At 37.6% G+C, this 19,364-nt stretch overlaps 1 protein-coding gene across 4 annotated transcripts in view; it reads right to left on the reverse strand.

The window, feature by feature from the left end:
• The window catches only part of BNC2 (basonuclin 2), a 994,147-nt gene that overhangs the window by 182,995 nt on the left and 791,788 nt on the right, over window positions 1-19,364 (reverse strand). The window lies entirely within an intron of this gene.

Consider the following 19,364-nt stretch of genomic DNA (forward strand, 5'->3'; position numbering starts at 1 on the left):
TGACACTACCACTTTTAAGCTGGGGCACATTACAACTGATATAGGTTGGTGGCAGAATTCGTTGACCTTATATATTTTTTTTAAACACACATTTTAACAGAAGCTATATTTATCTCCAACTCTGGCATCATTGGGAACATAATCCAATCCATTATTTAAAAGCCTTAATAGTCCATATTTAAGAGATTTAAATATATAACTAGGGTTTTCAGCTGTCTTCTACAATAATGTTTGACAACCTGCAGGTGAATGGGCACCGCTGGTAAGTGGGGTCTCACACTGGGTTCTCCCCAAAGCTTTCCCTTAGGCTCCACCTCTCTTGACCTCACCATACATAGTTTCCAAGCACAGACAAAACAGTGGTTTTTACCCCCTGCTGGTTACCAGCAAACAAAAAACAAAGCAGAGATTTTACCACACTGGCTACACCTAACAAACATAGCAGTGTTTTAAAATCCCATGACTGCCGGTAACACATATTTTTACCCTCCTTGGCTGCAAGTAACGCAGGGTAGAGCATATACAGTGTGATAACTTCTTTATGGGCTGTATTTGTAAGGAATAGAGGTATAAAAGGCCTATAAAATGTAACATTCTCAGTGGATTTTAAATAAAAAAAATGGACATTTAGGTGTCCTGTATTTTTTATAGCTTTCACTGGACAGTCTGCTAAACTATTATACTGCCCAGCTGAATGCTGGACACCAGGCAACTGTGCGTATAACCCCATCAGAAACTGGGAAGAAGACTGCTATGATAACAATAATTTTGTAGGAATACACAAGTCTTACAGCTCATTCCATAAACAGAGACTGCAGAAAGTGCAAACTATAATGATGGTAACCTTTATCTTTGTGTTTTTGGGGTCTAGCCCCATTTATCTAATTTGAATCAAACTGACAGCTATTTTTAGAACATGGGAAACATTGTAAGTAAATAAGCTTTAATCTTTTACTGTGATATCATAATGTGTGTTAGACAATTTGTACTTTAATAATTTAGAGCATTTTGTAGCATTGCAAACACTGTTGTGCTAAGAAGCATATCAATGACAAAAATTTAAAGGGAGATTAAAGACTTCTCGATTTTGTGTTAACATTATGCGTTGTCCCACAATCCCTAGAGGGGACAGAGAGGGAAATCTGTAACCTAAGTTGGAATTTTAATAATAAATTAAGTATAAATTTGTTTTGCATTAAAATAGTTAAAGGGACACTGAACCAAAAAAAATTATTTCGTTATTCAGACAGAGCATGTGATTTTAAGCAACTTTCTAATTTACTCCTATTATCAATTTGTCTTCGTTCTCTTGCTATCTCTATTTGAAAAAGAAGGCATCTAAGCTTTTTTTTGGTTCAGACTATAGACAGCACTTTTTTATTGGTGGATGAATGTATCCACCAATCAGCAAGGTCAACCCAGGTTGTTCACCAAAAATGGGCCGGCATCTAAACTTACATTCTTGCATTTCAAATAAAGATACCAAGAGAATAAAGAAAATGTGATAATAGGAGTATATTAGAAAAAAATTGGGTTCAGTGCCCCTTTAAGTCAAAGCTGTTTAAATTGATTTTGAATGTAACAGCAAATGAGCAAATGGTTAACAGAATAGAAGGTAACTGGCTGGTAAGGACAATTCCTGCAGATCTATTGGTGGATAGTGACAACATTACAAAAGCATAAAAACATTTTTTTTAGCTCTGAAACATTAATTCTTTATAAGACATACACACACAAAAATGAATGTGTTTAAAACATTCTTCTAGTAAATGCAACAAATAAAATGAATTTTCAGAAATTACAGCAGTTCTCTTTCACAAGTGCTTCTTACGAATATTTGTTCAGCATCATACGACTTTAATTCTGTTGTTTTACATTGCTGGTTTATATCCCAACACTAACATCTCTTTTTAAGACGAATACATTATGTTGTCATACAGGGCATTTTCCGTTCCCCCTTCATCATGTAAACTGTTCGATCGCTCACTCGCCAAGCTATATAAGTATGTATCCCTGATTAACGGAAATAGTAATATGAAATATATTACCAACGACATCTGCTGATGAAGTAGGAATAATATATGTGCCTGTAGGTTAACAGAGGGGAAGAAAAGAGATCTTGCTGAAAGGTCCAGTTTCATGTTCAATAGTTTATTGACTTGATGATATATCACGTCTGCACTTGTCAGTAATGGTGTCTTTCGTTAATATGCTCACTAATTAATGAACTCTGTAATTAATTTGAGCTGCTGCTTCAGTGAGAGTTACAAAGGGACACTCAAATTTAACCATATATGTACCACAGAAGGCTTAAGATCTTTTTTCTTTTCTTCAGACATTGGCCTGATTTGACAAAATTTGCAAATGTGTGGTATTTAGGAAAGTAGTTCTGGGTGCTTTTCACTCTTAAAGATAAATACAGCAAAGTACTGTTTTTGCTAAACTATAGAAGGCTGCATATTTAGTAATTTTTTTTAAATTGTAGAGAGAAAAAATATATAATTTATATTCAGGGGTGGTTTGAACCTATAGCAAAAACAATTTTTCTGGCACATTGTATCTGGAATAGCGCCCTATAGCTAGGTTTTATTGTTTGCGGTTTCAGTACTTTTTCTTTCTTTATTTGTATGCTGAATATCAACAATTAACCATTTAGAAGAATAAAGAAAACATAATTTGAAAGCTTGTTGAATGTCCCTATAAATTCAAAAAAGGTACCATGGACACTCTTATTATCACCAATTAGGGTGCGCATGCTCTCTCAAAGTTTTTTATATTTTTGTACACTGTACATTGTGTTTCTGCACTGTGTAAACGCAGAGTTGGATTAATTCTAACCAAAAGTCAGTAACCAAGATATTGTAGTTGTTATTTATTTTCTTTAGGGCAGGTTAGGTCACATAGCACAAATATAACAACACAAACGGTGCTTTTGGCTGCTGTTACTGTAAAAACATATAAATGTTGCTAACCGTGTCCTAAATAATCTAGTACTGTTTATTAAGCATGTCTGATATTGCCAGGGTATATAACAACCATCAATTTGATGATAACATCTCTGTCACATGCCCTGTGCAATAATCACAGTGATGAACAGCTTTCTGTCTATGTGGTAAAGTGGTTCATTTCAGTTCATTATTTTTGTAGAATTTGTGTTCATCAATTAAAATCAGAGCTCTCAATTCAGGTGAATATGCTCCATTAACGAGATGTTAAGGTACTTTTTTCTTTGTTGTGTAGGACTGGAGTATCTTAAAAATACATTTTTCTTTCATGCTGGTGAAAGCCTGTAACTTTCCACTAATAGGTATTTGGGAGCTCTCCTTATCCCCACAGGGATCAATCTTTACCTAACGATCATATTTATGTTATTTTCTATGTTTGTTTAACGAAATATAAACACAGAAAATAGCAAAATGTATTTAGATCAATAGTTGGTTGTTAAATTGTATTGAAATTTAACATTAAAGCAGTGGTCGACAAATCTGTTTAAAATGTATGAGCCAGTAACAATATTTAGGAGCCAGACATATTTATAGGAGGCAGATAGTGGTATTTGTGTGTGTGTATATATATATATATAAAACCAGTCCGGTCTGCAGAACATGGCTAGTAAGCCAATCAAGAGAAGCAGTCATAAATAGCTGCCAATCATCACCTGTGACCTGCTCAGGAGCTGCAGTGCTTGTGGCCCCAAAGCAGAATTTTATGTGCCAGATTACAAGTGGCACGCTAAATGACTTTTTTGCGTATTACAATTTGAAAATAAAAAGTAAGCATGCAAGCTTAAGACAGATGTGCGTTAACTTCAGGACTTTGTTTACTGTGACCGCGCTAACTTCCTCTCCCCATAGACTGCTATGGGGCGCTCTGTAAATAAAAAACAGAACAGTTACTGCTCACACGTTAGCTTGACACCAACTTTAGACCAACTGGGCGAAAGCCAAAGTGAATTAGAAATACCTTAAGTTCCTATGTTTTTTACATAGAAGAAAATATTCTTTTTATTTTAATATACATATACATATATATATATATAGATATATATATATATAGAGAGAGAGAGAGAGATTTTAAAATACAATTTAAAAATTTTCTATGAGGAGAACATAGACATTTCAAGTATTTCCACTAAAATACATTAATAATTATATTGCATGTTTCAATAGAACAAAAAGGAGAGAAGGTAGCACTCTTGTAACAGGAAACACCTTTATTAGAGCTCCAATAAAGGTGTTTCCTGTTACAAGAGTGCTACCTTCTCTCCTTTTTGTTCTATTTATTCCAGTGGACCTTGGAGGGGGGTCCTTGAAGGTTTGAGCACCTATATTCTGCAGACCTTGCAGTGTTATATTTGGATGGGGATGACCCTGGAGTGCTGATCCAAATGCTGACTTTACCATTGCATGTTTCAAGGTATTTGGGAATATATATATATATATATATATATATGTGTGTGTGTGTTCATATGTGTGCATATATACAGTATATATAAAAAAATATATATTAATTTTAATATGTTTGTGATGTGTTTAGTGTTGTGTTTTTTGTAACCTTACAATTTACTCCAGGCCTGAAGTCATGCTAAATATTCTAGTGCAGTTTCGGCTTTTGCTCGAGTGCAAACTATAAGTTTCTACTCTATCAACATAAATTAGTGCCGTTGCAATATCCCATGAAAGTATAGGCTGCACTTGAGCGAAGTCAGCCGTGCTAACCCTTCTCTGGTTAACACACCTTACCATAGACTTGTAATATCAAAATTGTGTGCTAATTTTTGCACCATCAAGCAATATTGGTTATCGTTCCCATGCTATCATTAACGCACCACTTGTAATCTGGCCCTATAGGTTTAACCAGTGCGATGGTTTAAAAACACAGCTAGGATGATTAATGCAAAAATGATATGCTGTAATGATATAGAATCAGAATATCCCTTTAATCACTAATTGTATACTATTGGTGCTATTTTAAATTGTTCATGTGTCTTCTCTACACAAGCGTATTTGTCTGATTAATCTGTTGGGTTCCATGACAAAAATTGTTTGGCTTAGCTCATTAGTTTATTAACACCTTGTTTTCCAGAGGGGACCTTTGAAAACCCTGTGTACTAAAACACTGCAGCTTTTTTATTGGTCAGTCAAAAGATTAATAGTGAACCATGATTGACATTGCCAAAGTCTCCACTTAAAGGTTTGGGTACAATAAGTGCTGAACGTGGAGGACATAAACTAATATTCTTTACTATTTTTCATGGGTAATGAATACTCTGTATTGCGCAAAAGGGCATAACCCTAAATTAAATTTTGATTGCAAGAAGACATCTCCTGGATAGTGGGAAAATACAGTCAACCCCCTATCATAATTTATTAACAGTAAATTTCATGAATGCCATAGAGAAATGTAAGAATATTAGCAGCTTTTCAAACTGTATAAGTGAAGACAAATCCAAATATAATCTACAGTCTTAATACAATGGGGAGCTCCATTTAAAATTGGGTTTTGCTAAAGGTAAATATTATTACCTTTTATTTTTAAAGGGAGAAAATCAATTGTAATTGCTGCACAGTGTATGTGCAAAACATGCACCAACAGACACTTTTTTTTACATATTCAGAATCGATTGCTTCTATATATTTTGGTATAAATTAAAATATTGTTAAATAACCCCTCTGTTAAAATGATTTAAAAAAACTAATGAGATCAGGTTAATCGCATCATAAACACAGTCTGCAGCTGTGTTCTTAAAGTCATATTTAAACTGGATACTTCTAATTGCATTACATTGTGCAATAACAGAATTTATGTTTACCTGATAAATTACTTTCTCCAACGGTGTGTCCGGTCCACGGCGTCATCCTTACTTGTGGGATATTCTCTTCCCCAACAGGAAATGGCAAAGAGCCCAGCAAAGCTGGTCACATGATCCCTCCTAGGCTCCGCCTACCCCAGTCATTCGACCGACGTTAAGGAGGAATATTTGCATAGGAGAAACCATATGGTACCGTGGTGACTGTAGTTAAAGAAAATAAATTATCAGACCTGATTAAAAAAACCAGGGCGGGCCGTGGACCGGACACACCGTTGGAGAAAGTAATTTATCAGGTAAACATAAATTCTGTTTTCTCCAACATAGGTGTGTCCGGTCCACGGCGTCATCCTTACTTGTGGGAACCAATACCAAAGCTTTAGGACACGGATGAAGGGAGGGAGCAAATCAGGTCACCTAAATGGAAGGCACCACGGCTTGCAAAACCTTTCTCCCAAAAATAGCCTCAGAAGAAGCAAAAGTATCAAACTTGTAAAATTTGGTAAAAGTGTGCAGTGAAGACCAAGTCGCTGCCCTACATATCTGATCAACAGAAGCCTCGTTCTTGAAGGCCCATGTGGAAGCCACAGCCCTAGTGGAATGAGCCGTGATTCTTTCGGGAGGCTGCCGTCCGGCAGTCTCGTAAGCCAATCTGATGATGCTTTTAATCCAAAAAGAGAGAGAGGTAGAAGTTGCTTTTTGACCTCTCCTTTTACCAGAATAAACAACAAACAAGGAAGATGTTTGTCTAAAATCCTTTGTAGCATCTAAATAGAATTTTAGAGCGCGAACAACATCCAAATTGTGCAACAAACGTTCCTTCTTTGAAACTGGTTTCGGACACAGAGAAGGTACGATAATCTCCTGGTTAATGTTTTTGTTAGAAACAACTTTTGGAAGAAAACCAGGTTTAGTACGTAAAACCACCTTATCTGCATGGAACACCAGATAAGGAGGAGAACACTGCAGAGCAGATAATTCTGAAACTCTTCTAGCAGAAGAAATTGCAACTAAAAACAAAACTTTCCAAGATAATAACTTAATATCAACGGAATGCAAGGGTTCAAACGGAACCCCCTGAAGAACTGAAAGAACTAAATTGAGACTCCAAGGAGGAGTCAAAGGTTTGTAAACAGGCTTAATTCTAACCAGAGCCTGAACAAAGGCTTGAACATCTGGCACAGCGGCCAGCTTTTTGTGAAGTAACACAGACAAGGCAGAAATCTGTCCCTTCAGGGAACTTGCAGATAATCCTTTTTCCAATCCTTCTTGAAGGAAGGATAGAATCCTAGGAATCTTAACCTTGTCCCAAGGGAATCCTTTAGATTCACACCAACAGATATATTTTTTCCAAATTTTGTGGTAAATCTTTCTAGTTACAGGCTTTCTGGCCTGAACAAGAGTATCGATAACAGAATCTGAGAATCCTCGCTTCGATAAGATCAAGCGTTCAATCTCCAAGCAGTCAGCTGGAGTGAAACCAGATTCGGATGTTCGAACGGACCCTGAACAAGAAGGTCTCGTCTCAAAGGTAGCTTCCAAGGAGGAGCCAATGACATATTCACCAGATCTGCGTACCAAGTCCTGCGTGGCCACGCAGGAGCTATCAAGATCACCGACGCCCTCTCCTGATTGATCCTGGCTACCAGCCTGGGGATGAGAGGAAACGGCGGGAACACATAAGCTAGTTTGAAGGTCCAAGGTGCTACTAGTGCATCCACTAGAGCCGCCTTGGGATCCCTGGATCTGGACCCGTAGCAAGGAACTTTGAAGTTCTGACGAGAGGCCATCAGATCCATGTCTGGAATGCCCCACCGCTGAGTGACTTGGGCAAAGATTTCCGGATGGAGTTCCCACTCCCCCGGATGCAATGTCTGACGACTCAGAAAATCCGCTTCCCAATTTTCCACTCCTGGGATGTGGATAGCAGACAGGTGGCAGGAGTGAGACTCCGCCCATAGAATGATTTTGGTCACTTCTTCCATCGCCAGGGAACTCCTTGTTCCCCCCTGATGGTTGATGTACGCAACAGTTGTCATGTTGTCTGATTGAAACCGTATGAACTTGGCCCTCGCTAGCTGAGGCCAAGCCTTGAGAGCATTGAATATCGCTCTCAGTTCCAGAATATTTATCGGTAGAAGAGATTCTTCCCGAGACCAAAGACCCTGAGCTTTCAGGGATCCCCAGACCGCGCCCCAGCCCATCAGACTGGCGTCGGTAGTGACAATGACCCACTCTGGTCTGCGGAATGTCATCCCTCGTGACAGGTTGTCCAGGGACAGCCACCAACGGAGTGAGTCTCTGGTCCTCTGATTTACTTGTATCTTCGGAGACAAGTCTGTATAGTCCCCATTCCACTGACTGAGCATGCACAGTTGTAATGGTCTTAGATGAATGCGTGCAAAAGGAACTATGTCCATTGCCGCTACCATCAACCCGATCACTTCCATGCACTGAGCTATGGAAGGAAGAGGAACGGAATGGAGTATCCGACAAGAGTCTAGAAGTTTTGTTTTTCTGGCCTCTGTCAGAAAAATCCTCATTTCTAAGGAGTCTATTATTGTTCCCAAGAAGGGAACCCTTGTTGACGGAGATAGAGAACTCTTTTCCACGTTCACTTTCCATCCGTGAGATCTGAGAAAGGCCAGGACAATGTCCGTGTGAGCCTTTGCTTGAGGAAGGGACGACGCTTGAATCAGAATGTCGTCCAAGTAAGGTACTACAGCAATGCCCCTTGGTCTTAGCACAGCTAGAAGGGACCCTAGTACCTTTGTGAAAATCCTTGGAGCAGTGGCTAATCCGAAAGGAAGCGCCACGAACTGGTAATGTTTGTCCAGGAATGCGAACCTCAGGAACCGATGATGTTCCTTGTGGATAGGAATATGTAGATACGCATCCTTTAAATCCACCGTGGTCATGAATTGACCTTCCTGGATGGAAGGAAGAATAGTTCGAATGGTTTCCATCTTGAACGATGGAACCTTGAGAAACTTGTTTAAGATCTTGAGATCTAAGATTGGTCTGAACGTTCCCTCTTTTTTGGGAACTATAAACAGATTGGAGTAGAACCCCATCCCTTGTTCTCTTAATGGAACGGGATGAATCACTCCCATTTTTAACAGGTCTTCTACACAATGTAAGAATGCCTGTCTTTTTATGTGGTCTGAAGACAACTGAGACCTGTGGAACCTCCCCCTTGGGGGAAGTCCCTTGAATTCCAGAAGATAACCTTGGGAGACTATTTCTAGCGCCCAAGGATCCAGAACATCTCTTGCCCAAGCCTGAGCGAAGAGAGAGAGTCTGCCCCCCACCAGATCCGGTCCCGGATCGGGGGCCAACATTTCATGCTGTCTTGGTAGCAGTGGCAGGTTTCTTGGCCTGCTTTCCCTTGTTCCAGCCTTGCATTGGTCTCCAAGCTGGCTTGGCTTGAGAAGTATTACCCTCTTGCTTAGAGGACGTAGCACTTTGGGCTGGTCCGTTTCTACGAAAGGGACGAAAATTAGGTTTATTTTTTGCCTTGAAAGGCCGATCCTGAGGAAGGGTGTGGCCCTTACCCCCAGTGATATCCGAGATAATCTCTTTCAAGTCAGGGCCAAACAGCGTTTTCCCCTTGAAAGGAATGTTAAGTAGCTTGTTCTTGGAAGACGCATCAGCCGACCAAGATTTCAACCAAAGCGCTCTGCGCGCCACAATAGCAAACCCAGAATTCTTAGCCGCTAACCTAGCCAATTGCAAAGTGGCGTCTAGGGTGAAAGAATTAGCCAATTTGAGAGCATTGATTCTGTCCTTAATCTCCTCATAAGGAGGAGAATCACTGTCGACCGCCTTTATCAGCTCATCGAACCAGAAACATGCGGCTGTAGCGACAGGGACAATGCATGAAATTGGTTGTAGAAGGTAACCCTGCTGAACAAACATCTTTTTAAGCAAACCTTCTAATTTTTTATCCATAGGATCTTTGAAAGCACAACTATCCTCTATGGGTATAGTGGTGCGTTTGTTTAAAGTGGAAACCGCTCCCTCGACCTTGGGGACTGTCTGCCATAAGTCCTTTCTGGGGTCGACCATAGGAAACAATTTTTTAAATATGGGGGGAGGGACGAAAGGAATACCGGGCCTTTCCCATTCTTTATTAACAATGTCCGCCACCCGCTTGGGTATAGGAAAAGCTTCTGGGAGCCCCGGCACCTCTAGGAACTTGTCCATTTTACATAGTTTCTCTGGGATGACCAACTTGTCACAATCATCCAGAGTGGATAATACCTCCTTAAGCAGAATGCGGAGATGTTCCAACTTAAATTTAAATGCAATCACATCAGGTTCAGCTTGTTGAGAAATGTTCCCTGAATCAGTAATTTCTCCCTCAGACAAAACCTCCCTGGCCCCATCAGACTGAGTTAGGGGCCCTTCAGAAATATTAATATCAGCGTCGTCATGCTCTTCAGTATCTAAAACAGAGCAGTCGCGCTTACGCTGATAAGTGTTCATTTTGGCTAAAATGTTTTTGACAGAATTATCCATTACAGCCGTTAATTGTTGCATAGTAAGGAGTATTGGCGCGCTAGATGTACTAGGGGCCTCCTGAGTGGGCAAGACTCGTGTAGACGAAGGAGGGAATGATGCAGTACCATGCTTACTCCCCTCACTTGAGGAATCATCTTGGGCATCATTGTCATTGTCACATAAATCACATTTATTTAAATGAATAGGAATTCTGGCTTCCCCACATTCAGAACACAGTCTATCTGGTAGTTCAGACATGTTAAACAGGCATAAACTTGATAACAAGTACAAAAAACGTTTTAAAATAAAACCGTTACTGTCACTTTAAATTTTAAACTGAACACACTTTATTACTGCAAATGCGAAAAAACATGAAGGAATTGTTCAAAATTTACCAAATTTTCACCACAGTGTCTTAAAGCCTTAAAAGTATTGCACACCAAATTTGGAAGCTTTAACCCTTAAAATAACGGAACCGGAGCCGTTTTGAACTTTAACCCCTTTACAGTCCCTGGTATCTGCTTTGCTGAGACCCAACCAAGCCCCAAGGGGAATACGATACCAAATGACGCCTTCAGAAAGTCTTTTCTAAGTATCAGAGCTCCTCTCACATGCGACTGCATGCCATGCCTCTCAAAAACAAGTGCGCAACACCGGCGCGAAAATGAGGCTCTGCCTATGCTTTGGGAAAGCCCCTAAAGAATAAGGTGTCTAAAACAGTGCCTGCCGATATTATTATATCAAAATACCCAGATAAAATGATTCCTCAAGGCTAAATATGTGTTAATAATCAATCGATTTAGCCCAAAAAAAGTCTACAGTCTTAATAAGCCCTTTTTGAAGCCCTTATTTACAATCGTAATAAACATGGCTTACCGGATCCCAGAGGGAAAATGACAGCTTCCAGCATTACATCGTCTTGTTAGAATGTGTCATACCTCAAGCAGCAAGAGACTGCTCACTGTTCCCCCAACTGAAGTTAATTGCTCTCAACAGTCCTGTGTGGAACAGCCATGGATTTTAGTGACGGTTGCTAAAATCATTTTCCTCATACAAACAGAAATCTTCATCTCTTTTCTGTTTCTGAGTAAATAGTACATACCAGCACTATTTCAAAATAACAAACTCTTGATTGAATAATAAAAACTACAGTTAAACACTAAAAAACTCTAAGCCATCTCCGTGGAGATGTTGCCTGTACAACGGCAAAGAGAATGACTGGGGTAGGCGGAGCCTAGGAGGGATCATGTGACCAGCTTTGCTGGGCTCTTTGCCATTTCCTGTTGGGGAAGAGAATATCCCACAAGTAAGGATGACGCCGTGGACCGGACACACCTATGTTGGAGAAATATATATATATATTTATACACACACATATATATACTTGCAAACATATTTATTTTAAAACAAACCAATATCTGAACATTAAAGGGTAATGATACCCAAATTTTTTCTTTCATGATTTAGAAAGAGCATGTCATTTTAAACAACTTTCTAATTTACTTCTATTATATAATTTGCTTCATTCTCTTGACATCACTTGCTGAAAAGCATATCTAGATATGCTCAGTAGCTGCTGATTGGTTGCTGCACATAAAGGCCTTGTGTGATTGGCTCACGCATGTACATTGCTATTACTTCAACAAAGGATATCTAAAGAATTGAGCAAATTAGATAATAGAAGTAAATTAGAAAGTTGTTTAAAATTGCATGCCCTATCTGAATCATGAAAGTTTAATTTTGACTAGACTGTCCCTTTAACTTGTTAATATGCTCGCCACTTGCTGCTGATACAGCCGTTGGCAGTGTCCATGCACTTTTGTCTTCTGTGCAAGATTTTCGTGCAGTGATTTGTCACATGATGTCAACAGAAGTTACAGCAGACAAATGCATAAAGGGACATGAAATCCACATTTCTTTTCTTTCATTATTCAGATAGAGCATGCCATTTTAAACAACTTTTGAATTTACTTCTTTTACCAAATTTTCTTTGTTCTCTTAGTATCTTTTGTTGAAAAAAAGCTCAGGAGCGAGCACGTGTCTGGAGCACTATATGGCAGCAGTTTTGCAAGAATGTTATCCATTTTCAAGAGCACTAGAGGGCAGCACTATCTCCTGCTATGTAGTGCTCAAGACAACTACCTAAGTATCTCTTCACATTTTGTGCACATTCAGTTATTCTAGTAGAAGCCTCTTGCAAAATGATTTGATTGGTATTTAAAATGTATTACTGTACATTGCTCCTTGCACTTTATTAATGAAGAGGGACAAAGCCGGCAGGAAAAAGTAGATTTAATCAGCAAACAAACATCTGATTGTTTAAAAGACAAATTATATATTGAATAAATTACATTATAAAATATCCTGAGTTAGAAAAGTATCATATTTACGGAAACCTGTCAATGCGCAAACAAATACTAAGAATGTAAAAAAGACAAGCTATCGTGAATACATCCAGGGTTAAAGGGATATTCCAGCTAGGGTTGCCACCTGTCCCTTAAAATACAGAACACTTATAAATTACACATGCTGCAGGGTGTGCAGGGAGGAATATGAATAGTGCTGTCCACACAATACATGTTCCTCCCTGCACACCCTGCAGCATGTGTAACTCATAAGTGTCCAGGAAAACATGGCTGAGGTGGCAACCCTAATTCCAGCCACAATTGGAAACCACATGGGTGCATTTCGGTATTGAACGGAAGCAATTTTGTACTATACATGTATTAGCAAAAATGCTTCTAATAAAAGCTATAGCTGTTTCAAAAGTGTATTTAAGTATGACACGTGCACCAGCATTTTATACACAACACTTGCTCAGTGAGCCTAAGGTGCTTGTACCATCTGGCAATGATTCAATTTGTTAATTGCTGACATGATACAAGCCCCAGTAAAGATCTGAGCAGCTGCAGTATTTAAAATGTGGGTGCAGTGACAATATCTAGCTATGCTTCACATGCACATGCACAGAAAAATATTAACACTAAAACAGTGATAACTGTTACTAGAAGCATTTTTGCCAATACATTTATACTACAAATATGTTTTATTCAAAGATGTAATAAATCTATGTGCATTTAAATTTTGACTGGAATGTCCCTTTAAATCAAGGCACAATAGAACAGCATTTAGCATGAAAAAACATGGAAAACCGTTCTCTTTAGAAGAAGAAAAAACTCAGAGATTAGTGTGTCATTTTGCATAATTTGCCTCTAATTAGTAAAACAATTTATTTTCCAAAGAATAAAGTAACTGATCATTTTGTAAGTATTGCAAAGCCGTAAAAAACTGCTCTCTCTCTCTCTCTAAGTAGTTTACATAATTACATAAACATGAGCGCAGGTTTCCTTGGAGAGTCATATATGTGGTCACAAGGCTATTGCTATACGATCATGAAGCTGCCAATCAAGAAGAAATTAGCACAGTTAGGATCTGTGGAACGTACAAAACGTTTAGAACAACAAGCAACTTTTGGGAAAGTTTACATTAAAGGGATATTTAAATATTTCCAAGATGAATGAAAGAAAACCCATTACATCCTTAAACAAACGTTTTTTAATGCAAAATCATTTTAATATTATTTAAAGGGATAGTAAACTCAAAAAGTGTTTTATTTATTTTTAAAACTTCAATAAATATATTACATATTTGTAAGAAGTACCTATTACATCTTTTCATCCGTTTTCTTGTTATTTGACATTAAAAATCCTTATTGCTCCAAACCCTTTTTCTCATTATGTATGCCCAATACCGATGTTCTACCTAGGTAGAAACATCATGGCAGCCTGCATGCGCATTTAATTAACTTGCCGGGTAACACCTGCGCATCTTGGTCCGTCAGTCATCTCTGCTGCAGCGGCTCACTGTACAAGCGCTGGAAGCAGAGTGGACATGTGGTTTGTGACATCAGCGTCTGTGGGAGGAGTGGCGCAACACAGCGTTAAAGATTAACGGAGAGCACACAGACTAGATAAAGGAGCAGCCGCAGGAAAAGCCCTTGCATACAAATAAGGTTAAGTACCACTCTAGACTAATGAGCAAGTTGCTTTGAGGAAAAGGAACACAACCCCTAGACTAACAAGAAATTTTTTTAACCCCTCAAAAAATGTAAATTACCTATTTATAAATAATAATTTAGTTTTAATATATTTATAAAGCCACCCCTCACCAGTATGAAACCAAAAGTAGTTTTACTCACAACAAGAGGCATATATGTGCAGCCACCAATCACCAGCTAGCTCCCAGTAGTGCATTGCTGCTACTGATACTACCAAGGTATGCTCTTCAACAAAGTATACCATGAGAACAAAGCTAAGTTGATAACAGAAGTAAATTGGAAAATTGTTTAAAATGGCGTGCTGAATCATGAAAGTTTCTTTTTAACTTTACTGTCCTTTTAAGATGAGCCTATTAGTTCTGCAGCCAAGTTTTATAGCATGCATCACTGTTATACAGAACACACCACATATGATAGGGATTGTATCCTAACAGAGTCAGAAAAGCATCTCTCTCTAGGTCACTGCTTATATTGCCTAATGAGAAAATGTGGCACTGGATGTTTTATTTATTTATATAATATCTGTGGAATTCCGAAGAGTATTGACAAAGTCAGACATCTTTATTCTACACATGAAGGGTATATTATACTTGATGCTAAAGTACAGAAGCAAATAACATAGAATAATTAAATCCACAAATTAAAGCAAATACAAGTTTTGATTTATTCCAAACAAAGAGTCCAGCAAATGTTTTATTAAGTTGCTTGATAAAGGGAACACAATATACATTGTTATTGGAGCTCTCTAAGGACAATTTCCTTTATACATAGCTTTATCCTATACGTTTGTCCCTATCGGGCTTGCAGCCTAAATTTAAACACAAACACTAGGGCAACGAAGGAACATTAACACATTTACTGTGAACAAAAACTCCCAGTTGCATGGTAAAATTTTAATACATTTCAACTTATCTCTTTTACTAATGGGGAGAATACAAACCCTGCAGGAATTCGCTCAGCAAACTGGTAATTACAGTAGACTCACTTTTTTTTACAATACATATGTAAAGTCAGACACAAGAGCTGTTTCTACACTTTTGATGTTGGTTACAATAGGAACGGTAACACAAACTATGATAAAAACTCTATAGAACATGCATATTTGTTAAACCAAATTGTCCTTTAGCTATGTACTTTGAAAGCCAATCTTTACTGCAGATAGCTTTTTATTTCTTTTTTTTCCTTGCTAGATACGGCTCATGCGTTATCAGTGTTCCTTTTTTCCTCTGTACATTACTCTTCCAAGCTATTCCCCAAAACAATATTAAGATATTTTTTTTAATAACTTCCATCATTACAAAAGTTTTCTTTTCTTCTTTATTTTGGGACGTATATTAGTTTAAAGCAATTATATATTTTGTCTGTTCAGCACTAAGAACACAATACACAGATGTGATTGGCAACCTGTCTCTGATATAAACCTAGAACACTTAGCAATATTAGAAAAAAACAAAAAAAAACACCATCATTGTCATTCTTTTTGCTATGTTCTCCAGCCTAGTGTGAACATTCTAATTCCTTAAAGTAAAAGTCAATATTTTTGGCTAAGAGGTGAAGTTTTCATCTTTTAGCCAATAGCCGTGCGGTAAATCCGGCTTGGCGCCCATGGGAGCCAGATTTACCGCACGGCTATTGGCTAAAAGGTGAAAACTTCACCTCTTAGCCAAAAATTTTTTAGCCGTGGGCTGCTGTAGCAGCTAAAAACGGCGACCGATTGAATCAAATAAAAGAGTTTTCTACATGATCTTATACTTCATGAATGAAAGTCCCCTTTATTTGTTTCAATAGTAAATCCTAGCATTTTACAAACACTAGGATTGACTTTCACTTTAAGGCAGTGACTTGCACTTAGAATTAAACAAACGTTATCATAGTGAAATGAAGCATATGATATGTGATATTGCATCTTTCAGCTGTATTTGTTACATTTATTAGGCAAGGAGGAAACATTAAAGGGACCCCGTGTTGACATTTTCTATATGAAAGAGTAGCAATGAAATCTGTTTATATATATATATATGTACACTAGTGTTAAAGCCCGTGTACACAGGCAAAAATGTTTAAGAAAAGCAATATACAGGTACCTATTCCTCTATCTCTATCACTCTATCCCTCTAACCTCCCGCCGGCACCAGCAGAAGATGGTTACAGATGGTGACACATACAGTGTGATCAGGCATCTGCCCTCATATGGAGGCCGAGCACCGATTGTGCTCCAGCTCCATAAGCGGCAAATGCCTGAAGCTTCAGGAGCTACAGCTCTCGGGTGTAACTTAACAGCTGAGAGTGCTGGAGCTCCCTGAAGCTATCTCGTGCCTGCCGTTAAGGCCAGGTATGTTTGTCCTTGACTGCATTGGACAAGCATACTTGGTCTTTTATAATAGAGGATATAAATATTTATGAAAATGATTAAGTAAATGTTGTTTAAATTTAAAGTGACGCTAACAGGAAGTGTTTCCTTTTTCTACAGCAGAGTACAAGGGCTCTATTGTTCATTGGCTAACAGGTACAACTCCCACAGGAAACTTTTAGTCAGCAGGGGAACACATAAGAATGCACACTGACAAACTATAAAACTGTAGTATTAGCATAGTCTATATTAAGTTTACCATCATTAGGTTCAATCATCTTTCACAAATAAAAAAATGATTCTTAGTAATTCAATTAAATAAACAAGAATTAATAAAACATCAAACAACATTATCATTTTCAGCCCATTAGAGATACTTTTCAGGATATAAATAATAAATAAATAACACAGGACACTTATCATTTTATATTGGTAGCACCCCTAACCATAGAACTGCGGTTGTTGAAAGTTCTAAAAATAAATAACAGTAGTGCAATTTAAATTGTAATAAAATAATGGTCTTCAATATACAAAATGTAGCTCTACTAGATTTGTATAGGTTTTGTTTAAGAAAAATAAGACGGTAATTTAGGTTTAAAGTGAAGGTCAACTTCACCCAACTGCCCCACGGGATTGGATAGACTTTGTAAAATGAGGGTGGGTTTAATTCATCTAATATGTTCTATTTAATTTTTTTTTTTTTAATTACCTTTTGAGCGCTCCGACGATAAGCGCAGCATTCCCGCCCGGCACAAATTAGAGCATTTTATTAGTGCATCAGTTTTTTTTAACATTTAAACAGTTTTCTCTTATCAACTTAAAATGCTTATTCATTTTTAATGTTTTGTTTTCCCGGGGGAAAAAACAGTCACTTTTTTATACGCCAAAGTATTTTAAATAATCCGGAAAAGATCTGTAAAATGAAGAGGTGTTTTTTTTTTTGTTGGTCTTTTACAGACTATAAAATGTAGCTAAGGATATAAATGTAATATTGTTTTTGGCTCCTCACTGCAGTATGCCTTGTTTTCAATAAACGTCTCCTCAGTAGCTTTATTATGTAGCAAGTAACATGTGGTTGCCCCAAGCTGTGGATCATGTCCACTATCAGTGATACTGTTGAGCATCATTGTGACCTTTCTTGGCCAACTTTGTTGTTCTGTGATTTTCAGACATGAAAAGCTAAGGTATGAAAGCCCGGCAGCTTTCCCTTCTGTAGGCTGCAAGTTAGGTTGTACGTTAAAGGGACATGGAATCCAATTTTTTTCTTTCATGGTTCAGAAAGAGCAGACACATTTAAACAACTTTCCAATTTACGTATATTATCAAATCCGCTTAATTAATTTGGTATCTTTTGTTAAAGGTGCAGCGATACACTTGAGATGAGCCAATTACAAGAGGCATATATGTGAAGCCACCAATTACCAGCTATATCGCAGTAGTGTATTGCTGTTTCTGAGCCTAGGTATAATGTTTAACAAATACATGGGACATTGATCGGTAAATGCATGTGCAATATAATTAAATATTCAAAGCAAAGATAAGCCTGAAGAAATATATTTGATATTGAAGAAGGGGCTGTGTGGAATATAGCAAAACAAACCTAACTATTTAACAGGGTTTAAAGCCTTTTTAGCATTGCTATATTGCACAAAGTCATTATTTACACACAATATATGTTTCTAATTCTCCTCAGCAGAATACATTAGAAGAAGGAATCCTAGGATTCTACATGGTAGAGTCCATTTAGAGTTGCCACCTCAGCCATATTTTCATGGACAGATATGAGTTATACATGGAGCAGGGTGTGCAGGGAGGAATATGAATAATGCTGTCCAGAGGAACTATACATGTTCCGCCATGCAGCATGTGTAAATCATAACTGTCCAGAAAAACATAGCTGAGGTGGCAACCCTAAGCCCATTACATTATAGAAAGGCAGGGGAATTGAAAAGCCTATACATTTCAGAATTTAATTACAGGAAAAGTGGCCTTAAATAATGAAATTATACTGCAAAGTTTTTTTTTGTTTTTTTTTTATTTATTATAATTAAACATTTATATTACATTCTCAAAGTGTTTAATTTCCCTTTTACAAATGTATAACAAGAAACTCTATTGGGAAGAGGCAAAACAGAAAAAAAAATGTATAACAGCTTTTCATTTATTATTATTTAGTTTTACATATATTTTTAAATGAATATTTATTTAGTTTTACATATATTTTTAAATGAATATTACTTTGCTTCAAAAAAAGTTTTTATGCTTGTGGAGAGTGTCACTGACCATGAATATAGTTGTAGGAGTTATCCTTCTTAGTCAGTGAGCAATCTGTTCCTATGGATGAGTTGTGCACAAACATGTACTTCCTGATAGTTTAATCAACTTTAACGAAACTAGTGCCCTATCATATACAGTCCCAATTTTCCTAAGACACTACACATTATTTTTGGCCGCCTTTTTAATGGTACATAATAAACCCAGCAATCTGTCCCTCATAATAGAAATCTTGTGAGCTTGGCATGGATATTGCTGTGGACGGAATCAGACACAAGTTCTTTGTTGGTCATATGTATATATTTGCTTATTGTGGTTTTTGAGTCTCTCTCAGTTTACAGGTTAGATTACATAATACCATTTTTTATAAT

The sequence above is a fragment of the Bombina bombina genome, chromosome 2, assembly GCF_027579735.1.
Source record: "Bombina bombina isolate aBomBom1 chromosome 2, aBomBom1.pri, whole genome shotgun sequence".
Lineage (NCBI taxonomy): Eukaryota > Metazoa > Chordata > Amphibia > Anura > Bombinatoridae > Bombina > Bombina bombina.